The 21,310-nt window shown below is 38.0% G+C and overlaps 1 protein-coding gene across 5 annotated transcripts in view; it reads left to right on the top strand.

The window, feature by feature from the left end:
* Positions 1–21,310, top strand: part of DKK2 (dickkopf Wnt signaling pathway inhibitor 2) — a 605,998-nt gene that overhangs the window by 330,744 nt on the left and 253,944 nt on the right. For all 5 annotated transcript variants that reach the window (XM_086406962.1, XM_086406961.1, XM_086406965.1 and 2 more), the window contains one exon: positions 19,405–19,444. The gene's annotated coding sequence lies outside the window, so the exon portion shown is untranslated. The remainder of the gene's footprint in view (positions 1–19,404; positions 19,445–21,310) is intronic.

Here is a 21,310-nt window from a genome sequence, read left to right as displayed (position 1 = left end):
GGATCTTCCCGACATCGGGATTGAACCTGTGTCTCCTGTGTCTCTTGTATTGGCAGGCTATTCCCAGGTAGACTCTGACCTGCTGGCAAAGATTGTTTACCACTGCTGCTTTTCAGAAACCATTTGTGGCTCAGGGTCAATTTTCTTTATCTCTATTTGTATGCTTTGAAAGCACTAAGAAAACGGTTTGTTGTAATTACTTTTCTGTGTTTTTTTTGTCCACAGGATTCTGAAAGGAGGCATCTTGTTAGTATCCCCACCACTTAACATGGTGCCTTGAACATGGTTTTTGCTCAATAAATACTTATTGAAAAAAAAATGCATTGATTTAAGATACTAATGGTGCTAACCACAAGACAGGGGGAAAAAAAAAACTTTCCTAAAGACACAGAAACAACGGGAAAGTTAACTTCTTTTAGAAGTTCTAGAAAGGTAATAATTCACTTTGGGAACTCTATACCATTTCTGTGATAGATGTTCGTAAGTGAAGCAATCAATAAATTGATTGCAAAAATATAGCTAAATCTTCACCCTTCCCTGTATGCACAACCTTTGCAATAAAACTTTTCAGCCCCTTCCATTAAGAGGTGGAGTCTGTTTTCCCATCCTTTGAATCTGGGTGGGTCTCATGACTTTTTTCAGCCAATAGAAAGCTGTGGAAATGACTGTAACCCAGTCCTGAGCCTAGACTTCCAGTGGCCTTGCATGATTTTGCTCTGTCTCTTGGAACCCTGTACTGCATGAGAACAAAGTCTGTTCTGCTGGAGGATGTGAGGCCAGGTGGTGCAGAAATGGATTGTCCCAGCTGAGGTTTCCCTAGAGCACACAGTTCTCAACAGACTTGCCAGTAGGCTGCATATGGCTATGCAAGCAAAGACCATTCTGCTGAGTCCATCATAAACTGTAACCAGCAGAATCATAAGCTAAATAAATGGTTCTTTTATGCCACTAAAGTTCAGAATAGTGTTACAAAAATGTTTCTCAGTAGTAATCTATTTGTCTTATTTCATAATTTATTTTTTATTCACAAAGTATTTATTGAGTGCATTCTGCAAATCAGTGTTTTCGGTTTTAATGGGATGCATGGATAAATAAGATGTGGTCCTTGTCTATAAAGGAGTGTGATCAAAATTCCTAGGAGGAAAGGGAAAACAAATGTATACACAGGCAAAGATGCTACGTTTAGCACAAAATTCCAAATAGGTGTGATAGTTAGTGCAGCCTTAAGATCCCGTTTCCTAACTGGCTGATATTTAAGTATCTTCCAACATGAGGAAACAGTATGGAGTGACCTGTGAGCAGAGGAAACCTTTTTGAAGTCAGTCCCCAGTGGAATGGTCTGATGGTCTTCACTGAAAGCCACAGGCCACCTCAGCTGCTCAGTGTCATCTAATACTGAAGCTGGGAGTGGGATCTACCAATGAAATGCTGTCTTTTATCATGTTACATAATTGGAAAAATATTTCACAGAATAATCAAATTAGAATGTATAATAAAATTTTAATACAATAAAGTTTTTGCAAAGCTTCCACTACTGTGAATTTCATTTCGAATTGATTCATGTGTGAATTCTGACCTTTTGCTTGCGGAGATACTGACTGATACGGAAAATGACTAAATTTCCAACAACCACCAAATAGCTCAGGATATCCCCCATACTGGGATGTTCTGAAAATGGTCTTCAGTAATCAACATTTTCCCCCTAGAGCAAACTGAACATGTAGTCGGGACTCAAAAATAATTGTTGAGTTGAAGTAACTTAAAAACTTGCCTGTTTGTTAGAAATGAAAGAATGACCTTTCTTCAAAGAAGACATACAAAGAGTCAGCAGAGACGTGAAATGATGCTCAGCATCACTAATTATGCAAATCAAAATGACAAAGAAGTATCTCCTCACGGCAGGCAGATTGTCCAGCAAGTCTACAAATAATGAATGCTGGGGACAGTATGGAAAAAAGAGACGCCTCCTACACTGTTGGTAAGCATGTAAATTGGTAGCTGCTAAGGAAAACTCTATCTTGAAAAGACATGCACCCCAGTGTTCATTGCAGAGCTATTTACAATAGCCAAGACATGGAAACAAGCCAAGTGCCCATTGACAGATGACTTTACGAAGATGTGGACTGAAAAGAATGAAATACTTCCATTTGCAGCCACATGAATAGACTTAAAGAATATCATACTAAGTGAAGTATTCAAACTGAGAAGGACAAATATTATATGACATCGCTTATATGTGGATCTAAAAAACAATACAAATGAATCTATTAATATATACAGAACAGGAACAGATTCACAGACAGCTAACTAAAGGGGAGAGAAAAGGAAAGGAAGCGTAAATTAGGACTATGAAATTAATAGATACAAACTACTGTCTATAAAGTAGATAAGCAGCAAGGATTTACTACCACAGGGTACTATATTCAATATCTTTTAATAATTTGTAATGCAAAATACTATGAAAAGAAAATTTATAATTAAATTACTTTCTTGTACACCTGAAACTAACACAATGTTTTAAATCAAGTTTACTTCAATGTAAAAAGAAAGAGTGAACATTTGATGGTTTTCTGTTTCAGTAATTTCTTAATGTATCCAGATGATTAGAGGATGGAATATTCTGGCTTAATTAAATGGTCTATCAAAAGGTTAATTTTTATTTTGTATATTTATAGTGTATCTGATAAAAGAGTTCAGAAGAAATACTAACACTAAAATAAGAGTCAAGTTTGACTTTTTGTTATAGTCTTCAAACTTCATTGTATAATACTATCAGCAACATATTTGGAGGATTTCTGGATGTTTATGTTCTGTTTAGTCATGAGTTTCCTACAGAAAAAATGCTGTCACTTATAGCATTATGCCCATACAACCAGAAGTCAAACTATAAGCAGTCCTGAATTTTTCACTTTTATTTTATTGTTTTACATGGTAGCACACGCAGCACATGGTGTTTAATTGTCAAAAAGGGGAGTTAAGTATAATGTAGAATGCTTCTTCCTGTATTGAAAAGAATTTATCTTCTCCAGATGTGTAACAAACCTTCTATATGCTTTTCTATTTTGTCAGTAGCCATGCACACCACAAATATCAGATATTTTTTCAAAATTCGTTTGGAATTAAAATGGTCTAACAGAGAAAGAGTTTAAATATAATTTGCTGCTGCTAAGTCGCTTCAGTCGTGTCCGACTCTGTGCGACCCCATAGATGGCAGCCCACCAGGCTCCCCTGTCCCTGGGATTCTCCAGGCAAGAACACTGGAGTGGGTTGCCATTTCCTTCTCCAATGCATGAAAGTGAAAAGTGAAAGTGAAGTCGCTCAGTTGTGTCTGACTCCTAGTGACCCCATGGACTGCAGCCTACCAAGCTCCTCGGTCCATGGGATTTTCCAGGCAAGAGCACTGGAGTGGGGTGCCATTGCCTTCTCCTAAATATAATTTAGTGGAAAGTCAAGTTAAATTATACATATTCAGCTTGAAATTCAGGCCAAAGCAAAGAGGTTTACACCATTATAGCATGGGTTTGCAATAAAGATATTTTGGTGAGGTAGATGAAGCCAGGGTATCAAGGAGTATTTATGTTATTTTGTACAAAATTTTTAGAATGAAAAATGTGGGCACTATATTAAAATTAGTTGATAGAGTAAGGTTCCAGGAGGCATCAAGTTTTGTTTCGTTTTGTGTTGTTAAGTACAATTGTCATTATTTCTGTTTTTAAGTTTGGGTAAATCAGAGACAGCTGGAAATTTCATTCAACCAACCAACTAACCAATCAGTAGCTCAATGAACTCTGTTGCAAAGATGTCTAACACTCTGTGTACTTTCCTATCTTGCACTCAGTTAATAGTATTGAAGTTTAACTGAATGAAATAGAATCTGTGAATTAGCCACTTAGTAGCTCCGTGTTTTAGGGTAGTTCCTTTTGCCTCCCTAGGGCTGTAAGAGGTGACTACATTATGAGTTATAAAATTCTAAATCTTGGGACCCACAAATCATCAAAGTCAGAACATGGTCTTTATTTTCTTCAGGAACAAGTATCATTTTAAGGCAATAAAGGAAATAACCTACACATTAGCTGGACCGTACACTTGTTCCATTTATTAGTCCTTCACCAAGCGTGACCTTGAGGACAGATAAGTCCTCAAGAAACAATGGATTATTGGGTGTCTTGTAATTCATTTCTCTAGATTCCAACAACCTAGAGCGGCTTATCTGGCTTCTGCTTCTCTCCAGGGGTCACATGGTCTAGGTATTGAGTGGTTAGATGTTGTTGCTTGTGTACATGGTTCCTAAGGTTTTAATTAGTGTTATTTAATAGATATACTAAGTAATGAATATGATGTGAGCTTATCTTTTTGAAAAAATTCCTGGGAAGCTGTTGGAATATAATGCTGGTATGATTATCATGATATGGCAAAAACTGAACACCACCTCCCTCCCCATGAGATCATAAATAAACAGAGGATTTTTAAGAGTGACATTTAAAATATGAATTTTTCTCATGTGTTTAATTTAGTCTTTATGATAAAGGGCTTCCCCATTAGCTCAGAGGAAAAGAATCAGCCTGCAGTGCAGGAGTTGTAGGAGATGCAGGTTCGATCCCCGGGTCAGGAAGATCCCCTGGAGGAGGGCATGGCAACCCACTCCAGTATTCTTGCCTGGAGAATCCTATGGACAGAGGAGCCTGGCAGGCTGTATAGTCCACGGGGTTGCAAAGAGTCAGACACGACTGAAGTGACTTAACCCAGATAAATAAAGTAGGTGTGATTACCCCATTTTACAGGAGAGGAAAAATTGAGAGAGGTTGTTGCTCACTCATATGTTTTTCAACACAAATTTGTCAAATACCTCCTCAGACACCGTTCTAGGTTTGGGGAACAAGCACTAGGGGGTGATGTGGGAACAGGATTTTTGCATCCATAGAGTTACATTCTTGGGAGTAATTGTGGTCAGGTGATAACTAGCACTAAACAAGTAACAAGTGCACAAATACATAATTTTCGATACTGTTAAGTTTATGAAGACAGTACAAGATAATGGTAGACTGGCTGGGAGGTGAACATAAATGGGAGAAGCGGGGACCAGGGAGCACCTCTCTGAAAAGGTGACATTTGAGTTGGGATCCAGTTTGTCTGAGTGGAGTAACTAAGATTTTAACTTAGGACTCTCCTAGTGCTAGATACTTTAATAATAACCTTTCTTTTAATAACTCTTGGTTTAAATACTAAAATACTAAAAGGTCTATATTAATAACAGAAAAATTTAAAAAGTCTAAGTACCTATATCTTTTCTCCTCTTGAGATTGTTAGGGTCAAATTAAGAATGAATGGAATGTAAAATCTGTAAAGAGTTATGTATACTACAGCTTTCTTCTTCTTATGTGTCCTTGCAGTTGGCATGAGATGCATGCTGAGAGAGTAAAAAAGAAAAGGAATGAAACATATATGCTGTATTTTGGTTGAAGAAATGAGGAGTATAGTGATGTAGCAGTAAATAAAACATGATCATATTTATTCTTTTTCTGCCCCCAATGTCTTGAGGAAATAATCTTCTGAAGATGAACATCAAAATCATCAAAAATTCACTGCCATGAAAATGATGGTTAATATTTTGGCATATTTTTTTCTAAGATTGTTTTATATGCATTTCTAAAGAAACTAACTTTAGATTTGAATATTGATTTTTCTTATTTTTTACTAACATTACATTATTAGTCTTAAGTTATTTAAACTTCATGAAACATAATTTGTAATGGCCCCAGAATAGTTCATCATATGGCTACGCACTAATGTTTTTAACCATTCCCCTGTGTTGAACATATAACTTCATCCAATTTTTTTTTGCATCCCAAATAATACTGAAATGATCCTTATACATATTTCTATGTGTGTTTGCCTCATAATGTCCTTTGGATAACTTTCTAGAGTGAAAGCACTGTCAAAAATAGGAAATTTCATTCAGAAAATTGCTGGGAAAATGTTGCTAGGTAGTTTCAGGCTGTCTTGCAAAGCCACGTTTGATGTCCTATTTCACCACTTTGAGTAACTGACTTACAAGTGAAAGTTCTGACTTCCAAATGAAAGTCCCAGTGGGAGCCAATGGTCTAAACTTATCAAGTTTGATAGTTATTTGTCCAATATTCTGTTAATCAAAACTTATTTTCACCAAAATTTGAGTCCATGTCCAATGATAATTGATACTCACAGAATGCTGAGATGCTGAAAAACCTTAATCATCAAAAATGAAAAACTTATGTTCAGAAGACTTTTGTATTATGTATTTTTAAAATTATATGTTACTTTTATAGGATTGTATTTATAATTTTCTAAACCTTAAAAAATAACAGTTTTTTTTTTTTTTATGCTTGTATGTTACCTTTTAGTTAATCATAATAGCCCAGTCCCTAAAGTCAGGTTTAACAACAGAGTTTATTACATAATATAACATAGTTTGTTCTTAGTTAATTAAGTAAATAGGAGGGTTAGGTGAGTCATACACTCATTCTGTGCTGTTTTACTTTCCTCAAATAAACTTTTCTCAGTTTTATTTAAACCATTCTTTATTTATATTGAAATCTGTCAGAATAGCCATGAAGCCCGTCAGATGGCCTTAAGGGATTAGCAAATTATAATTTAGCTGAAAAATGACAATTTTAGCAGATCAGTGTTCCCCTCTGGAGGCTACAAAATACGCATCGACTACACCAAGAAGAGAGATGTTTATTTGAAACTTATCCAAACAATATAAAACCCCTAGGTGAAAATCTTGAAGAAAAGGGATTTTCCACAGATTCTAACTTTCCTCTTTCTCACTTTTAGATATTCAAGGAATATAGAATTAAATAGCCCATCTGGCTTTGTTGCCTGGGGTGGAAAGGAAAGGGAAAGAAAGAAACAGAGAAACTCAGTAAGAAAGAACTTGAATTTGGCTGAAACTTAAATCCAAGAAAAGGAAGAATAATGTACTTTAAATAAGGTATATTTGGAATAATCTGTGATGATAATAAAATTTAAGTAAATGAAATTGAAGTTTATATAAACAATGAAATAAATGCAAGCATAAATTACCCAGTATCACCTTCATTTTTATCCATTTGTTTTAGGCATTGGTAAATGTATTCAATTTCACTCAGCGGGCTTATCTCTAAGTATAGCTATAGGAGAAGTGATTTCCTTTAAAACAGTTAATTTCATAGTCAAAATATCTCTTAAAGCTCAAGTTGAGCAGAAGTTCAGTTCTTATTAAGGTAGGACATGCCATGTGGTGGAATAACTACTGAAGTGGGATTTTGAGCTTTTCCACTTACTGATCTGGGACTTCAGAAAAGTCAGATCACATTTCTGGACCCATTGTCTCCCTCTCATTAGAATGATAGTATCGGAACGCTAATTTATCTCTTAGGTCACTTCTACTACCTACCCCTTAAAAAATGAAAACCCTAAATTTTACAGGTACCAGATGTATCTTTTTCTCTATCATTATTCTGATTTTTCCCTCCTTCCCTCTATTTTTAAAATTTACAATTGTACGTGTTTGATTGTTCTATTAGAAGTATAAAAAATTAAACTTATGAATCATTTGGTCCTTAATTTCCAACTTACTAGAGAATGAGGATAGTCTTTTGTTTCTTTTGTGTTTTCACATAATGGCTAATTGTTTTTCTGTGCACAGAGGAATTCCTAACTCTGTTTTTAACTGACTGGCCAGTGTCTTTACACACTCCCCACGGAACACTGTAAATAAGATAAACAGATGCATATGTTAGATCATGGAATCTCCATTGTTTAGTCTGTATGTGTGAGGCCTGAGGTTATGTATCCAGGTTCTAAATCTTTGAGAGGTCAGAATCATTATCCTCTGCTTCTTAGAGTTATTCTATCAAGCTCAACAAACCACCCCTTTCTGAGTGCCGTTGTCGGCTGGGAGAACTAATCATGGTAAAAGTGAAAGTGTTAGTCACTCAGTCCTGTCTCTCTGCAACCCCGCGAACTGTAGCCCACCAGGCTCCTCTGTCCTTGGGATTCTCCAGGCAAGAATACTGGGGTGGGTTGCCATGCCCTCCTCCAGGGGATCTTCCGAACCCAGGGGATCAAACCCGGGCCTCCCACATTACAGGTAGATTCTTTACCGTCTGAGCCACCAGGGAAGCCCAAATCATGGTGAAAGAAAAAAAAAAAAACGTTATAAACATGATCTCACTGGGCACTTAGTGCTGACAATATCAATAACTGTTTTCCTTAAGAAAGCCCTTCTGTGGTGTGTGTGTTATTCCTTGGGGTCACTGAAGGACAGAACTGTGATTAACCACACTTGCCACTAGAGGGCAGTGCTGACCATTCACAGAGATAGTGAAGTCCTCGTGATGGCCTTTGGACTCTTAATTAAAAGTTCGGAGTTGGAAGAGTGTCTCAAGTTTCTTTGTACCATTGGTTGAGATTATATGGATGCTGAATTTTGTATTATGTGCAGGCCCTATTAGATATAATTTGAACTTGGATGATGATTATATTCTATAATATTATTAAGGATTACTTCTCATTCCTGGATACAAATCAACTGTTTTAGAAACTTGAATAACTTCTTGCTTTGGAGGATTTCTCAATAGGCTCTAGATTCCCCTACTTTTTCCTTTTAAAAAATGTTACAATAAGCATCAATCCAGAAGTAAATGTAGGGTAAATGTACAGGGCATAGTGATGGTATTTGAGGTACTTTGATAAGGTTCTTGTACTCCCATGCAACCTGAAACTCCTTCACTTTTCTCATATGAAGACTTGTCATTCTATCTTTAGGCGTTAGTCGTTTTGAACCAAATCACTTCCCTACAATTTCTCCTACTACAAATGTTTGTTATTTGTATGTCATATGGTAGGAGCTGTGCCTTGATCTTAGGCTTCAAGAATTCACTTGTCTTAAATATTACCTGAAAGAGATGATGCTAGGGCATGGTTTTTAGCTTACATTTACTTGACAAAGGTCATTTGGCTTTTTGATTGTGTCTCTATGACTATTTACCTCGATCAGCTTTCATTATAAGTGAATGAAGAACTAACTGACCTACTATAAATATTTCTTGTGTATGTTACTGCATTTACTGTTCATAACAGCTCATAACATAACAATGCTTGTATCAAGCAAAAGTAGGGATTGCTTGTTACATCCATTTTATAGATGAGTAAATCGAGGTTTAGAGTTGAAATAACTTGCTCAGGATCACACAGCTTATACAAGAAGGGGCCAGGATTGGAATCCAGGTTTGCTTTTCTCCAAAGCCCATATCAAAACCTGGGAGAGAAGATATAAAACAGCAAGAACTGGTATTACAGAAAAATAAACGAGTTGATTTTTCTGCAACACCAAGTTTGAATTTTTTTTCTAGATCTTTTGTTTAATATTTATTTATGTCTTCATAGAAAAACTTTTAATCTCTCATCCCATTTTTCCTTATTAAAAGGAAAGCTTATTTTTTGCTTCTTTGTTTTATTAGCTACATTTTCCAGACTGAAAAAGGGCTTCCCTAGTGGTGCAGTGATAAAGAATCCACCCGTAATGAAGGAGATGTGTGTTGTATCCCTGGGGAGATCCCCTGGAGGAGGAAATGGCAACCCACTCCAGTATTCTTGCCTGGGAAATCCCATGGACAGAGGAGCCAGGCAGGCTACATACAGGCCATAGGGTCACAAAAGAATCGACGTGACCTGGTGACTAAACAACAACGGCAAAGCCCGTGTGTTTTCCTAAGTATTGAATTGCCTAACGAGGGTCCACGATAAAATTTCTGTCCCCCACTCCCTATCCCTCCCTTTTCTCTACTCCATGCTGGGCAGGGGTTGATGATTTCTAATATTTACAATTCTAGCCTGCTATTCTAATGAGGACATGTCCTGACCCCACTTCATTTACTAATGCAATTTGGTGCTCACTGCAGAAGGTCTGGTGTCCGAGTACTGTAGTGCCCCTCCACGTCTTCTTCCAGTTACTGAAACTCTAAAAGCCAGAGGGCTCCAGCAGGCAGCTCAGGCCACTGTAATAAAATATAATACACTGAACAGTAAACAATAGGAATTTACTTCTCACAGTCTTGGAGACTGGGAACCAATTTGGTTTCCTGGTGAAGGCTCTCATCCTGACTTTCAGATGGCCACCGTCTAACTGTGACCTTATGTGGTGGAGCGTGAGAGGAAGCACCCTCTCTGATGTCTCTTCTTATAAGGGTACCGACACCAATACCAATGAGGGCCTCATTCTTACAACCTCATCTAAACCTAATTACTTTCCACAGCTCCCATCTCTGCACATCATTACATTAGGGGTTAGGACTTTACCATATGAACTGGGGGAGAGGATACAATTGAGTCCATAGCAACCCTGAATATTAACTGCCAGCTAAGTTACCTGCCAGGAGAAATATCAGCAACCTCAGATATGCAGATGATACCACTCTTATAGCAGGAAACTAAGAGGAACTGAAGAGCCTCTTGATGAAAGTGAAAGAGGGGATTGAAAAAACTGCTTAAAAGTCAACATTCAAAAAACTAAGATCATGGCATCTGGTCCCATCACTTCATGGCAAATAGATGGGGAAATGATGGAAACAGTGACAGATTTTATTTTCTTGGGCTCCAATATCACTGCAGATGGTGACTGCAGCCATGAAATTAAAAGATGCTTGCTCCTTGGAAGAAAAGTTATGACCAACCTAGACAGCATATTAAAAAGCAGAGACATCACTTTGCTGACAAAGGTCCATCTAGTCAAAGCTATGATTTTTCCGGTAGTCATGTGTGGATATAAGAGTCGGATCATAAAGAAAGCTGAGTGTCAAAGAATTGATGTTTTTGAACTGTGGTGTTGGAGAAGACTCTTGAGAGTCCCTTGGACTGCAAGGAGATCAAACCAGTAAGTTCTAAAGGAAATCAGTCCTGAATATTCATTGGAAGGACTGATGCTAAAGCTGAAGCTCCAATACTTTGGTCACCTGATGTGAATAACTGACTCCTTAGAAAAGACCCTGATGCCAGGCAAGATTGAGGGCAGAAGGAGAAGGGGATGACAGAGGATGAGATGGTTGGATGGCATCACTGGTGCGATGGACATGAGTTTGAGCAAGCTCTGGGAATTGGTGATGGACAGGGAAGCCTGGTGTGCTGCAGGACGTGGGGTGGCAAATAGTTGGACATGACTGAGCAACTGAATTGAACTGATATTACCTTATTCAAAATATAAGGAGGAAAACTGGAAGGGGGAATGTTGGGCAAGCATTTTACTTTTGTTTCATACTCTGTGATTTGGTGAAAATGATAGCCCACTATTATTTGGTAGACATGGAAGTGATGTATTAATTCTGCTCCAGTAGTGACTGAGTTTCAGAGAACAGTGCTGTTCATCCCCGTATGACTGACAACTCCATGTTAACTGGCACGTGTGTGTTGAGTGAGGCAGTGATGCTCTAGGGAGCAATATCTCTAAACCTGCCTCTCTGGGGGTGGTTTAGGGCTGTGAGGATGATGCACAGGCTTCGTGGAGTTCTCCATTTTCCATGTTTTAAAAAGTGGAAGCCAGGTTTATTGAGGTCTGATTTATACACAGTAAAAGTCATATCCTTAAATGTATAGTTCAGGTTTTGGTGAATATACACATTAATATATGTTGTATCACTACCATAGGGAAAGATACAGAATATTTTTGTCATCCCCAAAGGTTCCTCATGCCCTTTTCTAGTCAGTCCCTTTCTTCCATATGTAGCCCCCAGTTAGTTAGTGCTAGTTGCTATTGACTGGAGCCCACCAGGCTCCTCTGTCCATGGAATTCTCCAGGCAAGAATACTGGAGTGGGTTGCCTTTCCCTTCTCCAGGGGCTCTTCCTGCCCCAGGGATTGAACCTGGGTTTCCTGCATTGGCAGGCAGATTCTTTACTGCCTGAGCCACCAGGGAAGCCCTACCAAGCCCCTACCTGCCACTAATCTAATCACTGTATATAGTGCTGTTTCTGGAATACTGTCTGAACAGAGTCCCATCGTGTTTTGCCTTTTGGATCTGGCTTCTTTCTTGAGATCCCTCCATATTTTTGCATGTGTCAGTAATTTGCTTCTTTTTATCACCAAGTAATATTCCATATTTCATAGTTTTTTTTTTTTCATTCACCAGTTAATGATATTTGTTTTTTTTTTTTTTTTGAAGTTGAATCAGTAATTTTATTTTTTTTTCACAAAGGAACTTACATTTATTTTTTTTTTAATTTTATTTTATTTTTAAACTTTACAGAATTGTTTTCATATTTGCCTCTTTTGGCCTTTCCTGGTGGCTCAGATGTTTTAACCTGGGTTCAATCCCTGAATCAGGAAGGTCCCCTGAAGAAGAGAATGACTACCCTCTCCAATATTCTCGCCTGGAGAATTCCATGGACATAGAAGCTAGGCAGGCTATGTACAGTCCACGGGGTTGCAAAGAGTCAGACGTGATGGAGCGACTAACACTTGAGTCTTTTAAATAAAGTAGTTCTATTCTGTTAATGTTTTTGTCCCACCTCTAGATTCATATGTCGAAGTTCTAACTCCCCGCAGTAAATGTATTTGGAGATAAGGCTTGTGAGGAGGCAATAAAGGTTAAATAAGTTCATACAGGTGGTGTCCTTACATGAAAAATGGAGCTCCCAACCTTCTCCCCACCCCCTACCACACTGAACACACCAGGAGAAGAGGTCAAGTGAGTACACGACAAAATGAGGGCTGCCAAGTCAGAAGAGGCCTCAGGAGGAAATCTACTTTACCAGAAACTTGATCTTGGACTTCTCAGCTTCATGAACTGTGAGAAACATTTTTTTTTTTTAATTTTTAAAAATTATTTATTTACTTGTGTGCATCTGGTCTTACTTGCGGCATGTGGGGTCTAGTTCTCTGACCAGAGATCTATCCTGTGCCACCTGCATTGGGTATGTGGAGTCTTAGCCTCTAGACGACCAGGGAAATCCCATATTTCTGTTTTTGTGGGCCTTCCAGTCTGTGGTGTTACAGCCTAGGCAGACTAATACAATATCTGTGCACAAGTCTCTGTGTTTTGATATTATTTAGTCGCTAAGTTGTGTCTGACTCTTTTGAGACCCCCTGAATTGGCAGGCAGATACTTTACCACTGAGCCATCTGGGAAGCCCTAAGCCTCTGTGTAGATATATGTTTTTATGTCTTCAGTAAATACCTAGGAGTGAGATTTTGGAGGTCACATGGTACGTTAAGTATATTTAAGTTAATAAGAAACTTTCAACCAGTTTTCCAAAGTGGCTGTAACATTTTGCATTTCCATCAATAGTGTGTGAGAATTTCACTTTGTTGACGTAGAAGCCAATACTCGGTGTAGTTAGTCTTTTGAAATCTTAGTCATCTTAGAGAGTAGTGATAGCCTGTTGTGGTTATAATAAATACTGATGTTGAGGCTCTTTTTAGGGCTAGTTTCCCATCTTTATTTGGTGAGACATCTGTTGAAATATTCAGCTCATTTTTAAAAGTTGAGTTGTTTTACTACTGAGCCATAATAGTTCAGTGTATTCTAGATATAAGTTATCAAATATCTGTTTTGCAAATATTTTCTCCCAGCTGAGTCTTCCCTTTTTTTTCTTGATAGTATATTTTCAAGCACAGAAGTTTGAATAAATTCCAAAATAATTCTTTCTTTTATATTTACTTCTTTTAGTGTCCTAAGAAATCTTCACCTAATCCAAGTTCAAAAATTTTTTTTGCTTGTGATTGACTTAGGAATTCTATAGTTTCAGATTTTACATTAAGTCTATGATAAATCTAAGGCTAATTTTTGTGTACAGTCAATACTCACTTTTTAAAATATGAATATCTCTTCATTTTTAAGGAGTGAAATGTAGAACTAGGATTGTCGTTTCTTGCCACGTGGTGAATTGAGATTATTTTGATCATAGACCTGATGGAATTAAATTGAATATTGACTTGGAAAAATATTTCCTCTGATTTTTTAAATAGCTATATCTATATTTACATCTATGTCTTTTCTAAGCCCTGGACACTTTTCACACTTTATCATTTAGAAAAAAATAAACCTCAAAAAGGGCAAAGGCAGCTTGTAAGAAAAAGGTTGAGAAGGAATTTTGTTCCAATGAACTTGTACTTCCAATGTTCCAATTCATTCCAGAATCACTGAGATTCAGAACACTCTGTTATGGGTGAAAAGACTTTCTAGTAATCTAATGCAAAGTGCCAGGGAATGTGTCTCAGTTGAAGTCCCTTGGATTTGAGTAGTTTTAGTAGGACAGCATAAAAAATGACTTTCAGTGAAAGTGAAAGTTGCTCAGTTGTGTCCAGCTCTTTGTGACCCCATGGACTATACAGTCCATAGAATTCTCCAGGCCAGAATACTGGAGTGGATAGCCATTCCCTTCTCCAGGGGGTCTTCCCAACCCAGGGATTGAACCCAGGTCTCCCACACTGAATGCCTGATAAGTTATTAGAATCTGTAATACATGGCCAGATTGCTTCTGCTGCTGCTAAGTCGCTTCAGTCGTGTCCGACTCTGTGCGACCCCATAGACGGCAGCCCACCAGGCTCCCCCATACCTGGGATTCTCCAGGCAAGAACACTGGAGTGGGCTGCCATTTTCTTCTCCGATGCATGAAAGTGAAAAGTGAAAGTGAAGTCGCTGAGTTATGTCTGAGTTTTAGCGACCCCATGGACTGCAGCCCACCAGGATCCTCCGTCCATGGGATTTTCCAGGCAAGAGTACTGGAGTGGGGTGCCATTGCCTTCTCCGAGATTGCTTCAATACACATAAAAATAAACTGTTAGATAAGAGACAATTAGATTGCTTCAATACACATAAAAATAAACTGTTAGATAAAAGACAAAAAGACAGAGGAAACTTTTGGGAAAGATTTCTAATTGGGAGTTAAGTACTTAGAGACAGGAGACAAAGGGCAGGAATAAATAAGTGCTTTTCTAAGTAAAGGATGATACTGGAGAGATCCTCTAGCAATTGCTTGTGTTGGTTTTATTATTATTAGCATGTTAATAAATTGTCTGAATAATAGAATCTCCACTGAAATTAATATCACTATTATGACTTAAGAGATGTCAGGTGCCTGGAAATAAACTTATGGATAAATCCTCAATTATGTGAATGTAAAAATACTGACAAATGAGATTGAATGTATATATAGAAGTAAGAGATATATTGAAAGGGAAAAAGTGTAGAACTGATGGCATCAAGGTATTGGTTATAAGCAACCTAGGAAAAATTGTAGTCTGCTCCTCAAGGCACCAACCCAGTGGCCTACCATGTGAAGAAAACTGGAAACAAATCAGACAGCATCATCTTAGAGTTGTCTAAGAGCTGGAATACTATACATTCTCCAGGTCACCACTCCTCAGGCAAAATAGAGCTGGAAGTGTCCCGGAGAACAATAAGTAAAATGATCAAGGGGTTTCTGTATGAATATTGATTCAAGAAAATTAGGATGGTTTAGGCTGGAAACATGAAAGCAAAGAGGGAATGTGATCAAAGCCTTAAAGTTGTCAAGTCTTACAGCTAGGTGGAACACAGGCTTGCTCATAAAATCACAGAATATAGGACTAAAAGCCCCTGGTGGGTGACATCCTGTATGTAATATAGCTTTTTAAACTATTGCTTTAGAGGTACAGCAGTGCAATTAGTGAGTACATTTTCTTTAATGGTGAATTAGGTCTGAATGAATGAGTAGTTTTGGGGACTATGATTATTGATGTTGGTAGAACCACAAAGCAAAAAAATGTTTAAGTAATATTTCTAGCCTTTAAGAAATTAAATGTATTATTTCCCCCAGTAAAACCATGTGTATTCCTTATACAGTAGAACTTAAAAAATATGGATTAAAAATAAGTGCCCATACTCTCACTGAGAAGTACAAAGAAAGTGTAACACTTTAAAAAAAAAAAAAAAGAAAGTGTAACACTTTAATCTGTTTCTCCCATGCATATTTTTGTGTATCGTGTTCATACTTAAAGTCTATTTTTATGGAATATTATAAAAGTAATTTCCTATGTTATCATACTTTTGAATATATTTTTGTGCTCGTAATATTAATTGTATGGACATACTCTAACTCACATGATCAATCCGCTATTTCTATCTCTCAGCATTTGGGAGTCTTGTCAAACCAAACTGAACTTTTCTAGTGATATTTAAACAGTGATGATTATTCAAAAATAATCCCTTAAAGGGATGAATAGGAGAGTGAAAAAGACATTAGTTTATTGCAAGGTGCCTTAAAAATCTACATTATGTCAATTATTAACTAAATAGCATGTACCTAAGAGATTTGTGATATGATTTTTAATTTTATTCACATGCTACAGGATTAATAGAAACTCATTTTAAAGAAACATGGAATGCAGAGTAGCTTTTCTTTTGTCTTGTGTCAAAAATACAATCAATAACATGAGAAGAGTTCATAATACTTTTAATTAAAAGGAGATTTTCATGCTTTTAAAGATTAGGTAAAATTGCTCCTTAGTCTTCTTTTGACTGTGAATACCAGAGCTAGTGATACTTCAACTGAAAATTTCATTGAAAGCTGTCAGTATGATCGCTTCCATGTGGTTTGGGAGTTTCTTTTCTCTTAGGCATTATTTGAAGAAGGTAAAAGTAGGAAAATAAAAAGAAATTAATGGTCCAACAAATGCTTTTCTTTGAAGAAGTATGAAGATGAATAACACAGTACCTTTCTTCTGTGTTAAAAAAAATGTACGATTTTTATAATTTATAAGAGAAAGTCAGAGAAGAGAGAGAAACTAGAAAGCTTCATGGAGGAAGTAGGATTTCTGTTGCGTGTTGAAGGATGGGTACAATCCATGCAGGTAAATAAAAAGATTGTAAGTCTTCTATTGGGGAGGGCAGGGTAACCAAACCCATGGTGTCAATAATGCTATGACATACTAGGAGTATTAAAAGGATTACTTTGGCTGGAGTGGGGAAATCCATTCTGGAAGATATTGAAAAATGGAGATGCAAGATGGATGAAAGATTTTTGACTTTATCCTCATGTATAATGGGGCTCCTTGACGAGATATTTAATAGTAAGTTAACATAATAAATATGACATTTGTATGTCATATTAGACGTACAAATAGACATAATAGACATCCATCTAGTTATGATACATAATGGATTGGAGTGAAGAGAGACTGAACACAACAATACTAGAAACGATACAGAGAGACGAGGAACTAGGGAGACAAGGTCATTACCCAGGCAGATGAATGCAGTGTTACAGCTTGTATTTCCCCAGACTAGGTCCACCCAGGAACCATTCTATTAGGGGCATTGTTTGCCTTATCTAAGCTTTTTCAAACACCAGTAAAATCACTGGGAATTCTCACAGTATTGTAGTCTCAGAGTAGCCAAACTTCTTACATGGTGTCTGCCTTTTCCCATGTGAGTTTTCCAGGGGAACCAGGCAGAATCTGCAGTTTTCTTATGACGTAGCCTCAAAAGTCAGAGGAGAGTGAAAAAGTTGGCTTAAAGCTCAACATTCAGAAAACGAAGATCATGGCATCCGGTCCCATCACTTCATGGGAAATAGATGGGGAAACAGTGGCTGAGTTTATTTTTTGTGGCTCCAAAATCACTGCAGATGGTGATTGCAGCCATGAAATTAAAAGACGTTTACTCCTTGGAAAGAAAGTTATGACCAACCTAGATAGCATATTCAAAAGCAGAGACATTACTTTGCCAACAAAGGTCCGTCTAGTCAAGGCTATGGTTTTTCCAGTGGTCATGTATGGATGTGAGAGTTGGACTGTGAAGAAAGTTGAGCGCCAAAGAATTGATGCTTTTGAACTGTGGTGTTGGAGAAGACTCTTGAGTCCCTTGGACTGCATGGTGATCCAACCAGTCCATTCTAAAGGAGATCAGTCCTGGGTGTTCATTGGAAGGACTGATGCTGAAGCTGAAACTGCAATACTTTGGCCACCTCATGCAAAGAGCTGACTCATTGGAAAAGACACTGATGCTGGGAAAGATTGAGGGAAGAGGAGAAGGGGACGACAGAGGATGAGATGGCTGGATGGCATCACCGACTCGATGGATATGAGTTTGAGTAAACTCTGGGAGTTGGTGAACAGGGAGGCCTGGCGTGCTGCGATTCATGGGGTCGCAAAGAGTCGGACATGACTGAGTGACTGAATTGACTGACTGAGCCTCAAAAATCATGGAGCATCACTTGTGTCATATTCCTTTAGTCAAAAGTGAGTCACAGGGCTAGCCAAGATTTAAAGGGGGCTTCTTTAAATGGATCATGGGCCCTGAAATTCAGCCAGAGACTCATCACCAGTTCCTTGAATACAGTCCGGTCCGTATCTCTTCCCTAGGCCTGATTCTGTACCAGTCAGTGATCAATAAGGGAAATGGAACCACGATGAGGGGTTATAGGACTAGGGGATTTATTGTAGGGAATAGACATCATGTAGTTCTGACAGCTGGTGAATAAATTTCGATGAGGCTGCTGCCTCTCTGGTGGTGGTCTGAAGTTGTGGTTAGCTGTTATAAAGAAAAGCTGGACCCAAAGCAGAAGAGAATGAAAGGTTAGAACATGAGAGGATGGACATACCAGACCCATGAGGACAACTTCTGCCTCTCATTTCCTCCAACCTTGACAATGCAGGTCCTTTCTAGAAGAAGCAGTGAGCCAGACTGAGAAGGAGGAGAGAGAGTAGGAGGTGGTGGAGCTGTGTGTCCTATTTCTGCCCTCCCCAGCAAGATGAGATAGCAGATTAGTGATGGTGTTCACAGTCTCCAGGGACACCTGGTGCCCGCTCAACCTTCAGAGCTTCACATCTGCAGCTTCACCTCAGCCCTTCAGATCTCACGCACAGTTCTCTTTTGGCCATGTCTACACCAGAAACACACAGTCAAGGGATTCTGGGAAATGTAATTCTAACTCAATTCTGTTCACATTAGTACAGACCTCTGTAAAGTTATATGCTGTGTGCTCAGTCATGTCCAACTCTTTGAGACCCGTGGACTGTAGCCCACCAGGCTCCTCTGTCCATGGAATTCTCCAGGCAAGAATACTGGAGTGGGTTGCCGTTTCCTTATCCAGGGGATCTTCCCAACCCAGGGACTGAACCCAAGTCCCCTGTGTCTCCTGCAGTGGCAGACAGATTCTTTACCACTAGCACCACTTGGGAAGCCCCCCATAAAGTTCTTCCATCCTCCAATAATACAAAACACTTCCTATAGCCTGTGTGAATGTCTGCATTTCACAGCTGGGGTGGATTTTTGAGACATAAATGGATTTTGGAAAGAAAAGAAAAGCCTTCCGTGGAGATATTATTTATACACAGTTACCTGGGAGAGTCTCTATTAGTTAGATATTTACTGATCTTTCTTTCTTTTTTTTTTTTTCTTTTACAGCAACTGGTATGACACATTTCTGCATAGAGTGCCTCTTCAGGTAACTGATCTATTTCTGCTTTTATGTAAGTTTAGATGAAAGATATTTTTAAAGAACATTGCCATGGTGAGAGCTATACTAATTGTGTTCTGGCTTAGAATGTTTCCTTCTCCCGGGGAATAAGAAAAGTGAATGGCAAAAATGAAATTTTAAAGTCATGTGGAGAATTGTAATGATGGTGACATTCTGAAATTCTAGGCATGATTCAATACTTTTTTAGTTTTTAAAACATTTCCAAACTTCTAATGTAAAAAATAATTAGAGAATATATGTCAAATGGATATATGTGACATGTAAAGGTTACCACGGGTGAAAGTCATCCTTTCCAAATGCAATTTAACCATCCTTCCTAAAGGCCATTAAAGTTATTTTCCTTTTGTGTGATTTTAAGAGTATTCGAACTATCCTTTATACATCAGATTCTTTTTTCTTCGGCCTGGAATCTTTAAAAGATTAAAACTTAGGAAGATTATTTTAATCAGCATATAGCCAATGCAATGCATTTACTAAGCATCTTTGAACCATGAATAAACCCAGTTCAAGAAGATCTTTATGGATATTGTGGGTCGGGAACACTGTTGGTTAAAGTTTGGCAAGGTTAATATAGGGAAGGAAAGTGAGGTTCTTCAGTTAGTTATTTATTTCCTGTCTCTCCATCTTTATATTTAATGATTTATGAATTGCACAGAGTTGGACACGACTGAAGCGACTTAGCAGCAGCAGCAGCAGTCCAAAATAGAAAAAAAAAAAAAAAATCCATACTAACGTAAAATGTCTCTTGGCTTTTGATATGACATAGTGATACGTGGATAATTACTTAGAAATAGTAAAATAATTTTCAGCCCTTTGAGGTAGGCTCCTCCATAATTAAAACACCCAATTCTTTGCTAACTTGAGTAGATCCCTGCTTAACCAGAAAAGTTTCTGTCAGATTCAAAACCAAAATGGAAAGTATGAGAGGATGATCAAATATTCATTTCTATCTGGCAGACACTTAAAATTGACCCTCTTCTAGGCCTTAATCATTTTTTCCATTCCACATGTTAGTCTTTGGCATCTCAACCCTCTGCTATCTAAAAGCAAGGCACATTCCTCCCTTTCCCAGAGTGCAAGAATGCTTTGCTACAGAAATAAAAAGCAAGTATGTACTTTCCAAGGCTTAGATCCTCTTCCCTACACTTGTCAAAACCTTGATCTGGGATGCCAGTTTGACTCCAGGCCACAAGAGAAGTTGGGCCAGGTACTGCTCCAGGAAGTAGGTTAGCATGCATTGTCAGGAAGGGTGTGTGTGGCCTGATGCTGACACAGGTGGGCCCCAGATGGCCTCTTTCTTCATCACTGGAGCTACATCTTAACTCTTCCCACCCAATGTAAAGTCCAGCTGGGGCCTTGATCTTATTCTGCATGCCTGTGAAAATGTATTATTTATCTTGAAACTATGTAGGTTCTTTTTAGGTTGAAAATTATTTTTGGCTACTGGTTGCAGACTTCCTTTTTTCAGTGTTGAAACTAAATTTTGCATCCAATTCTAAAATAATCAGATTAGGCTTTATAAAATGGGGATTCTTTTTGAAAAAGTGTAAGCTCAACATGGAAATGCCACTGGTTTTGCTCCTTATAGTCTAGTTTAACTCCAGAACTTAGTTGAAGTTCCAGAAGTTAAAATAGGTATGAATTAGCAGCAGAACATGTCGCATCAGACTTCACTTTGATACTAACTGATTTGGTGAATAATAATGTTTAGAAATGATTTGATCAGCCTCGTTGATCATGAAGTATCTATTTGGGTGTTTCTCACAAGGAAAGTAGCGGTTGGAGTGATTCTAACCATCACAAAATAAGTGAAGCTAAGTGTTAGTGGCTCAG

This window comes from Bos grunniens, chromosome 6 (genome assembly GCF_055505025.1).
Source record: "Bos grunniens cultivar Pamir isolate PY7600 chromosome 6, Bosgru_T2T1.0, whole genome shotgun sequence".
In the NCBI taxonomy this organism is placed as follows: Eukaryota; Metazoa; Chordata; class Mammalia; order Artiodactyla; family Bovidae; genus Bos; species Bos grunniens.
The sequence above is the reverse complement of the archived record's forward strand: the minus strand, read 5'-3'. Positions and strand labels throughout refer to the sequence as shown.